This window comes from Brachyhypopomus gauderio, chromosome 7 (assembly GCF_052324685.1).
Source record: "Brachyhypopomus gauderio isolate BG-103 chromosome 7, BGAUD_0.2, whole genome shotgun sequence".
In the NCBI taxonomy this organism is placed as follows: domain Eukaryota; kingdom Metazoa; phylum Chordata; class Actinopteri; order Gymnotiformes; family Hypopomidae; genus Brachyhypopomus; species Brachyhypopomus gauderio.
The window spans coordinates 28,303,023-28,311,905 of NC_135217.1; the positions used below are offsets into that span (position 1 = coordinate 28,303,023).

The 8,883-nt window shown below is 39.1% G+C and overlaps 1 long non-coding RNA gene across 2 annotated transcripts; it reads right to left on the bottom strand.

Annotated features, from left to right (window-relative positions):
- Positions 1 to 5,059: 5,059 nt before the first annotated feature.
- Positions 5,060 to 7,767, bottom strand: LOC143518276 (uncharacterized). 2 transcript variants are annotated; one of them, XR_013132133.1, is made up of 3 exons: positions 7,597 to 7,767; positions 6,431 to 6,603; positions 5,060 to 5,383 (listed from the first exon to the last, which is right to left on the bottom strand). It is a non-coding gene; the product is annotated as an uncharacterized LOC143518276 (long non-coding RNA). The 2 variants fall into 2 exon arrangements; XR_013132132.1 differs by having other exon boundaries at positions 5,060 to 5,386.
- Positions 7,768 to 8,883: the final 1,116 nt, after the last annotated feature.

The following is an 8,883-nucleotide window of genomic DNA, read 5'->3' on the forward strand; positions in this document are numbered from 1 at the left end:
TGGGACGCCCCTGGTGTATACCATCACAATCACAGCATCATTACTCTTAACAAGGTCTCGAGGAACATCAAACCAACTGAATAAATTATCGTGAAACTGTCAAGAAAAACTCAAATGTCTCGAATTTTTGCATTCCGAGTCGACAATGTTGCCTGTGGAGAACCCGAATATTCGAATGCCGACACAACTTCTCCAGGTGTGGCTGGAATGTTTAAAATGCACGTTTTACAGCCCTTTAAAGAAGTTATTCATGTTTAAGCAACTGCTTTGACGACAGAAATGCTTAGATACAATTTACAAAACATGATACACTCACCCATCACCAAGTCTCTAAAAGACATGTGATTGATTATAATGTTGTATTTATCTGTTCCGGGATTCTCAGGGGACTGGCGGCCCATCCAGCTCCTCCTCTTATAGTGGCCGAAGGGCCCTCGGCCTACTGAAGGAGGGGAGGGGGTTACAGTTCCTGGGAATACCTGAGGACGGAGTTGTATGCAACAAATGGACATATTAATTATTATTCTTGTCATAGTAGTGCACTAAATGTAAAATGTTATGTTACTGCAGTAATGTATGTCATGTTTGTGTTTGTAGGTAACCCCTGCTAGTAGTAGTGGTGTGTCCCAGCTTAATTAAGGGGAGGGGCTACTAGTATAAGAGGCCTTCCTCTCAGAGGCTAAGGAGGTTGAGGTTGGTTGGTTAATGTTGGTTGTTTGATATTGGATGTTATTGTGTTGAGCCCAAGAAACTTAGGGGCTAGACTGGCTGCTGATTGCCAGTGCTTACTGGAGGTACTGCTTATAAGCCTTTGTGGGCTTGAGTACTTTTTATATGTTTGTTTTCCTTTTATACAGTTTTTCTTTTCGTTTACTAGTATTGGTGATTTACTCCTTTGCTGGAATACACAATTAAAACACCTGGATTGGGAACTCCAATGTCTGTATTCACCTCACTCTCTGTAGTGAACCCACCTCCATATTCACCCACTCGTAGTACCACGCTCACAGTATGGTTTCAATGGGTGTTCATAATGTGACCGGACTGTGTATATTATTTTAATCTTTTCTCTTTGTTTTTGCCCAATCCAGAAGCTAACACCAATTGATGAGCTGATGAGGCCTGCTTTCCTGCACAAGAGAACACAGATGCTGGAAGATGATGTGAGAGAGACCCAGCATATTGCACGTCAATGGGTACTTGTGGAGAGGATGATTAGACGAATTAAAGAAAACAAACTATTTGACACTGTAATACCACTCTCCATCACAGGAAGTATCAATCAAATTTTTTACTGTGGCATGTCTTCTCTCCAACTACCAGAATGGTCCTCTTGTCAAGAAATGGGCCTCGGATGGTGGAAAGGTCTGTATGAGTACAGAATATATAACATTTGCTCTTTCCCAAGAATACTTTTTATATTCATGTACAGGGCTTTTTGTTATTATTTTAGAAATGTTACAGAATTTCTCCTGATGTTTCCCTGCTGCAATTAAGGCTTTCATGATTTGAGGTAGGTTTACTAAATAAGGAAAAACAGCAGGGCAATGGTACTCCAGGGGGGTATTCCACGAAGCGAGCTAACTCAGTAAGCCGGGCTTTTAAAGACAAGCCTGGCTCATTTTGCTCAAATTCGGTTCCACAAAAGAGGCTAGACTTGAGCCTCGCTCAGTTACTACAGCAACATATACGTTTGAACTAACCTGCTCCGTACCAGGCTAGAGTTGAGGCTTAGCTTAGCCGGACCGCTTCTATTGGCTGAGCAGCGTGATGTCAGTCTCGCCATCCGGGAAACTGAATTGAGGAACAAGGTTCCGCTGCAGTTCTATCCATTAAATGGCTGTGGATGTAGCATATATTATAACATCTTTATACATTTAATTGAGTACTGTAATTATTAGTTTGGAATGATTGCAGGTTATTATTATCAAAATTTAATAATTATATTTCAAAATGCAATTTATATTTCGATCTTAAGAGTACATATTCAATGTTATTCAGTGAGGTTTCTGCACATTTTAATGTATTGGTTTAATCTTCACAAATTCAGGTCAGTGTAAAATGGAATACAGTGTCTAATCGCAGTTATGGTGCAGAAACATACATTAGCATAAACTCTATATCACAAAAAATACAATTCTTTGTACCTGAGTATTAATAATTATTAATACTGAGTAATTTAGTTGAAGATACTTTTAGGTATATATTTATCCCCATACTTCCTCTTTTGTGTTCAAATTACAAGCAAATCATATCACTTTGCAATTTACATATGTTCAGTATAAATAATGTAAATGTGTGGTTAACTTAATGGTGCAAAAAGGAAATGGATACAGACAAATACCTTACCAAGATTTTCATACAGGTGATACAAATAATCCAAAATGTAAGCTATAAAAAGAGCAGCTAACAGTGAAGGCTGAAGGCTGATTGACCATGGCATGCCCATTTGTAGAGAATCCAGTAGATGAGGGAGCGTGTGAAGTGCACAGAGCATTCATGCTACCAGCTCCAAGGTCATTCCAGGACAGGACAGATCCACTGGGCTTTCCGGATGGCTACTTATTTGAGCACTACAGGTCAGGGGCGCAGATGGCACTGGGGACGGGGGGGACATGTCCCCTCCAGATTTATATTGACCCCATCCGAAATCTAGCATCTACAAGCATAAACGCATATATTGTACAGCTTGGTCCCCCTCACTTCAGAATTTCCATCTGCGCCGATGCTACAGGTTCAGAAGACACAGTATTATATATCTTTGTAAATTACCGGGGCCATATATTGAGAAGACCACTAGACGTAGTAAAGCTCTTACCAAACCCCAAACAGTCTGTATCGCTTTGTGCTTCTTTGCCAGTCGTGCATTTCTGTACAGCTTTGGGGATGCATAACATCTTAGTAAGGCAACGTTCTGCAGCGAAATTCGAAAGGTTTACCTTGCGCTTAAGCGCTTCCTTAATATATTCATTAAATTCCCTGGTCACAGAGGCATCCTTCCCATCCTTTTCAGAACAGCTGGCATGTATTCATGAGAAGTAGTGTTGGTTTGATCAGTAACTTGGAGTTAAATTTATATGACTTTAACAGACGCTCTTATCCAGAGCACTTACCAAAGTGCTTTGTATTCATCTTAATCAACTATTTCATGCTAAAATTCCTTCAATTCAAAACGCATTGAATTGTCTAGGATTTCCAAATGTCATTGGTGCTATAGACTGTACTCACATCTGGATAAAGGCTCCATCTGTACCCATGGAGGCAGACTATGTGAACCAAAAAATTATTTCACAGCATCAATGTACAGGTACATGCAAGTTTTGCCTACCCAACAGAAATTGTAAAGCATGTCAGTTCATGGGTTTGAATAACTTTCACCCTTTGTCACTTTTGCCATTGTTCTAGATGGTTTGCACCAGCCAATTTCTATTCTCCAACATTGAGGTAAAATGGCCCGGCTCGGTGCACGATTCCAGGATATTTCGTGCGTCCTCACTGGCACAGAGGTTTGCCCAAGGTAAGAATACTCCAACCACACAAAATAGTGCAGATTTGGCCTCAGTGTTTAACTCTTCTCCTTATAATCGTAGGTGCTTTTCCTGGCTTACTGCTTGGGGATAGGGGTTACCCCTGCCAACCTTTTCTTCTTACCCCATATGCAGACCCTACAACAGATGCAGAGAGGAGGTTCAATCGTGCACATTCAAAGACAAGGGCATGCATTGAGATGGCATTTGGACAGTTAAACAGCAGATTTAACTGCTTGCGCCATCTCAGAGTGACTCCTGAGAGAGCCTGTGACATTAAAGCAGCCTGTGCAGTTTTGCACAATGTGGCAATACTGCAAAAAGAAGAAATGCCAAGAGTGCAGTTGGAGCAATGGGAAGACGACATTTTAATTGCAGACCACATGGATGGTAGAGCTGTGAGGGACATGTATGCAAACACTTACTTTAGTTAAGGGAATATTTTGTTTGCATTTGTTCATTAACACTATTAACATAAAACAAGAGGCGTTTTTTTTGGAAAGAGAAATGTATTAATTGTCTTGCTGAGCCTGTGGACAGAAGAAACAAAGAACAAAAATGTAAAATCTGAGAAACAACTGAACCTACCTTTAACATAAGGCTGTGTATCATGAGGACAGACAGGATCAGATGATGTTCCTCCTTCGATTCCCACAATGATGGGGCGTCCGCTGTTTTGCTCTAAAGCAAGGTCTTCTGCAGGAGTGAGGGCTGCTACAGGAGGCCCACCAGCAGCAGTAGCAGTTTTCTTTCTGGTTGCTAAAATATTTTATACAGTTGCCATGTTCTCCTAACCCCGCTCATGTTACTTCTACATCAGGAAATTATTAACATTATTAATTTACTATAACACTTTTTAAATGCCAATGAATGGGTTAAATTATATGCTCACGCATTTAATCTGTCTGCAATATTGTGCCAGGCAGCTTCTCTGGCTTTATTAATACAGGACGTGTTGCCTTTCTTCATAATAACGTCTTTATATTCCTCATAAAGACGTATGAGTAGCTCCTGTTCAGCAGAAGAAAAAAAAGCTGCTCGTTCTTTCAGCTCTTTCGACATTTTCTTGCCTTTTCGAATATCGATTAGTGAGGCTGTGTAAATACTGTGTGCACGCGCATGATCGCCGATTACAAAAGCCGGGCTTGAATTAGCGGGAACAGGTTGAGTCTGGATTTCGTTAGTGGAACGGAACTAGACGGAAGTGAACTGTTTGGCTAACTCAAGCGAGGCTCACTCTAATAAGCGCCGCTTTCATAAGCTCGCTTCGTGGAATAGCCCCCAGGACCAATGTTGCAAATCTGTGATAAATATTTAAGGGTGCATATGCATGTTATCCATGTGTTTACTTTTCATGTACACATCTAATGGGCTTCACTTTTAATGTTTAATATTTAATATAAATGTTTCACTTGTTTGTACTTAAGCTTGACGAAATGTAAAACAATGACAAAGTGAAGGAAAATAAAAATTTTTATTTTGAAACAAAGTGCTTGTGATTTGTCTATTGAGTTGTTTTTTAAAATATCAGAACTGTGCCAATGACATTCAAATGTTTTTCTATTCTACAGATCCTTATCAGGGTTATAAGAACATTTTAAACAAATACAACAATATATACAAACATACAAACTGAGTTTATAGACATCTGGGCATGTATATGTGAAAAAAGAAATGGTCCACCTTTTGTTTAATGGTGTTAATTACCTGTGCATCTTTCAATATGCGCTGCACCAACATGTCCTCCTCAGCAAAAACAACAAAGTCACACCAGTCCATTCCTGTGATGAGCATCTGCCCCTGGATCTGTCAGTAGTAGTTATGATGACGCTTCAGCTGCAGTGTGCCGTGCTTTGCTTCTAGGTAAGAGCAGTCAACATAACTTACAGAGCAGAGGATCCTAATGATCAGAGATATATCTACAGAGATCACTATTTATACTCATACTGCTAATGTGCATGGTTGAATAACTCAATCTATACTGTGGTATTTTATATTCATTTGTATGTTACTGTAATGATGCATACTAAAGTTTGTTTATGCAAAACAGTACTTCCGTTATGGTGAGTAGGTATAATTATTGGCCACTTTAGTTGGCACAATTCTTTTCAGGCCAGCTTAGTAGTTCAACAACTAAAGATCATTCAATTTCTCTGCATAGATTGATTGTCTTCACTCCACTCATTTATGGCCCAGACCACCCCTGAGCAGATATTATATGGGTGGTGGATCACTGTCAGCAGCGCAGTGGTATATGTGCTTTTTATTTTTTAAATCAATTACATTTTGCAGTCTTAATATCTGAAATGATGTCTTTGTAATTTAAAATAAGTAGTATATGTGTAACGACCTGCGCTGGGCAGAACAGGGAGGCGGACACAAACGCTGAGGAGAGCGAGATTTATTAAAGGAAATTCCATTGACAGAGTCGAAATAACGGGCGCAGGTCAGATCGGGAAGGCAGTCCATACATGAAATATACACAGGCATGACAACGGGTACAGAAAACAACAAGACAGACTAAGGAACAAAAGGCAAAACACATGGGAGACGGATAACACAAAGGCGCAAACTTACGAACAGCTGGAATGACTAGGCACAGGTTTGAACAAAAAGACCAATACGGACATGGGAGACACAGGGACTTTTATACACAGGACTAGACAAGGACCAGGTGCGAACAATGATAACAGGGGCGTGGCAAACAATGGGAAATCACAGAGACAACGAGCAGGGCGGGATAAACAGGCAGGGAATACAGACATGAGGGAACCCAGAGTGACAGCTACGAGAGGAGGCGTAGCCCTACGTGACAATATGACTGTATTCTGTGTTTATTGACATTTTTCATAGCACCCTACATTTTTACACAAATGTACAAAGTTTAGAATATTATTACTTACCAAAGTTCTTGGCTTGTGCCATTGCTGCTCACTCTCTGTGCAGCTCAGGACAGGAGGAACAGCAGGAACTCTTAGTTGTGAATAATGTGCAGTTTGATAAAGCAATGCCACCACATGATTGCACAAAGTTGTCCCAGCAACACATGAGCAGGTCTCGAATCATCTAATGAAATCTGCAAAAATACAAAATGTAGCAAATACAATGAGAAACAGTATCAAGTGCAATTTAATTTAAAAAAACTGTTTACAAAATAAAATCCGCCAGGAAAGGCTATATAATTAGAATACACTGTCACTAATAGTCTACAGTGTTGCCTAATGTGGCCCTCATTTGACATAAACAATTTACCAGCTTCAATAGTATTTACAATAAAGTAAATCAGGAAACATCTGAACAAATACAGTTTCTGGGGGTTTTGCCTTTTAACATTCACTTTTCCTGACATTAAGTCATACTCACATTGCCAGGTAACATTACTCAAAACATTACTCCACTACTTACTTTTCACCAACAAAATGTTTTTAATCCCCATAAACATAAATCTAAAAACAACATTCATAGCATCTATCTTCTAAAGCACTGTCACCCTACACTCGAGCTGTGTGGCTTCTCCGACTTCTTCATCGACCTAAAACAGGTCGCCCTCACACACATCTCTCCTGTCACCTGATCTTTGTTCCACACTAAAATGCAAATAAAAGAATAGACTTAATCACAGTATGTGTTTAATAGTGAAGTGAGATAACTCAGTCCTGAGACAGGTTAAACAGCAGTCTCCGGCGCGGATTCCGTGTTTGTAAACAAAGCACAATATTCGTTGTTTTGTAAACAAACACGCGTCGGCGAACACCGTCGAGTTGCGCTTTGTTTACAAACACAGATTCCGCTGTTTAACCCAGTCATGGCCGGGCTAAACACAGGGATCCGCCGGGTTTGTGTTGATCTTGAGTTTAAGCTCTTACGAAGTTTAGTGTTCAGACACGACCAGCTAGCTAACACACACACACACACACGCGCGCACGCACACACACACACACACACACACACACACACACACACACACACACACACACACACACACACACACACACACACACACACACACAATGCTAACGCTAACTAATTTACGCTTAGCTGTGTGCTAGCGCTAACACGGAACACTCACCTTCGTAGTTGTCAATATAACTAGATATGTACATCTTGAAATCTTTCTCTTTCTCGCTCGAAGAAGCCGCGGCATGTGTGTCTTGACGATCCGATGAACATCGTTGACCGTCACCCGAGGGAGGTCCTGCAAACAGCGCGTGTAAAACGTCATTGTTGACGTGTCTCTGTAGTCGAGCCGGAAATGATACTGCCGGTATATGGGCATGCGGAAGCGTCACGTGCACAGAGCGAATTCATAATATACAAAGTTAAAGAAGAGGAGGATTTAGATCATCTTTTCTTTCAGTGTCATGTCATACAAGACTTTTGGTGTAGTATTTGGGATTGGCTCCAAGGTCAAGGAATCGATTTGCCGACTTTGAATCTGACAATAATTAAATTTGGTATTTATCTGCAGAATTCCAGTGCAGAATTTGTAATAAATAATTTAATATTAATGGGAAAGTTTTTTATTCATAAATGTAGATTTTTCAAAACGAATCCTAATTTAGGTTATTTGAAAAATTTTCTTAATTGTTTCTTGGAGTCTCTAATTTTAGTTAAAAGTAATTCTGCTCAAAAACTTATTTTTTTGATGAAAAACTTTGGTCTGATGTAAACCTCTATATAATATACATGTTTTATTATGTGTTTTATTATTTTATTTATTTATTTATTTATTTATTTATTTATGTATTATTTATTTATTTTTTTTGTTCATATGCTACTCAACTTATTTAACTGATTCCTTGTATTACCATTTGTGCCTTGATTTTGTTTGTAAGCGATTATTGTAAATAAAGGAAAAAAAAAAAAAAAAAAACTTCAAAGCAAAAAGTTTTGTCTTAACATCTTGCACAGTGATGTTTTCACACATTATCTTATTACATGGGTTATTTCATGTATATTATTTCCTTATTGTGATTTTATGTCACATTGTGTTTTTCATTTTTAAAACATTAAAAATATTATTTCCTGAATAATCATTTATTTATTTATTCCTGTTGTTAACAGCAAATTGCTAAAAGAAATTCCTCATTACACACACTCCATTTTTAAGCCCACAGGTTCGTGCAGTCAGTGCTGTGCATTCCTTGTGCATTTCAGACCTGCTAGACGTCTGCTGCTGTTCTCCTGTCTGGGCCGAGTTATAGTGATTGTGTGAGCACGCTATGCTCCTTTGTCTCTTTATGCCTTGTTTACTGAGCTGTGCTGTGTCTATCATGGAAATGGATATTAAAGAGAACATGGCCCCATCAAAAAAAAAAAAAAAAAAATATATATATATATATATATATATATACAA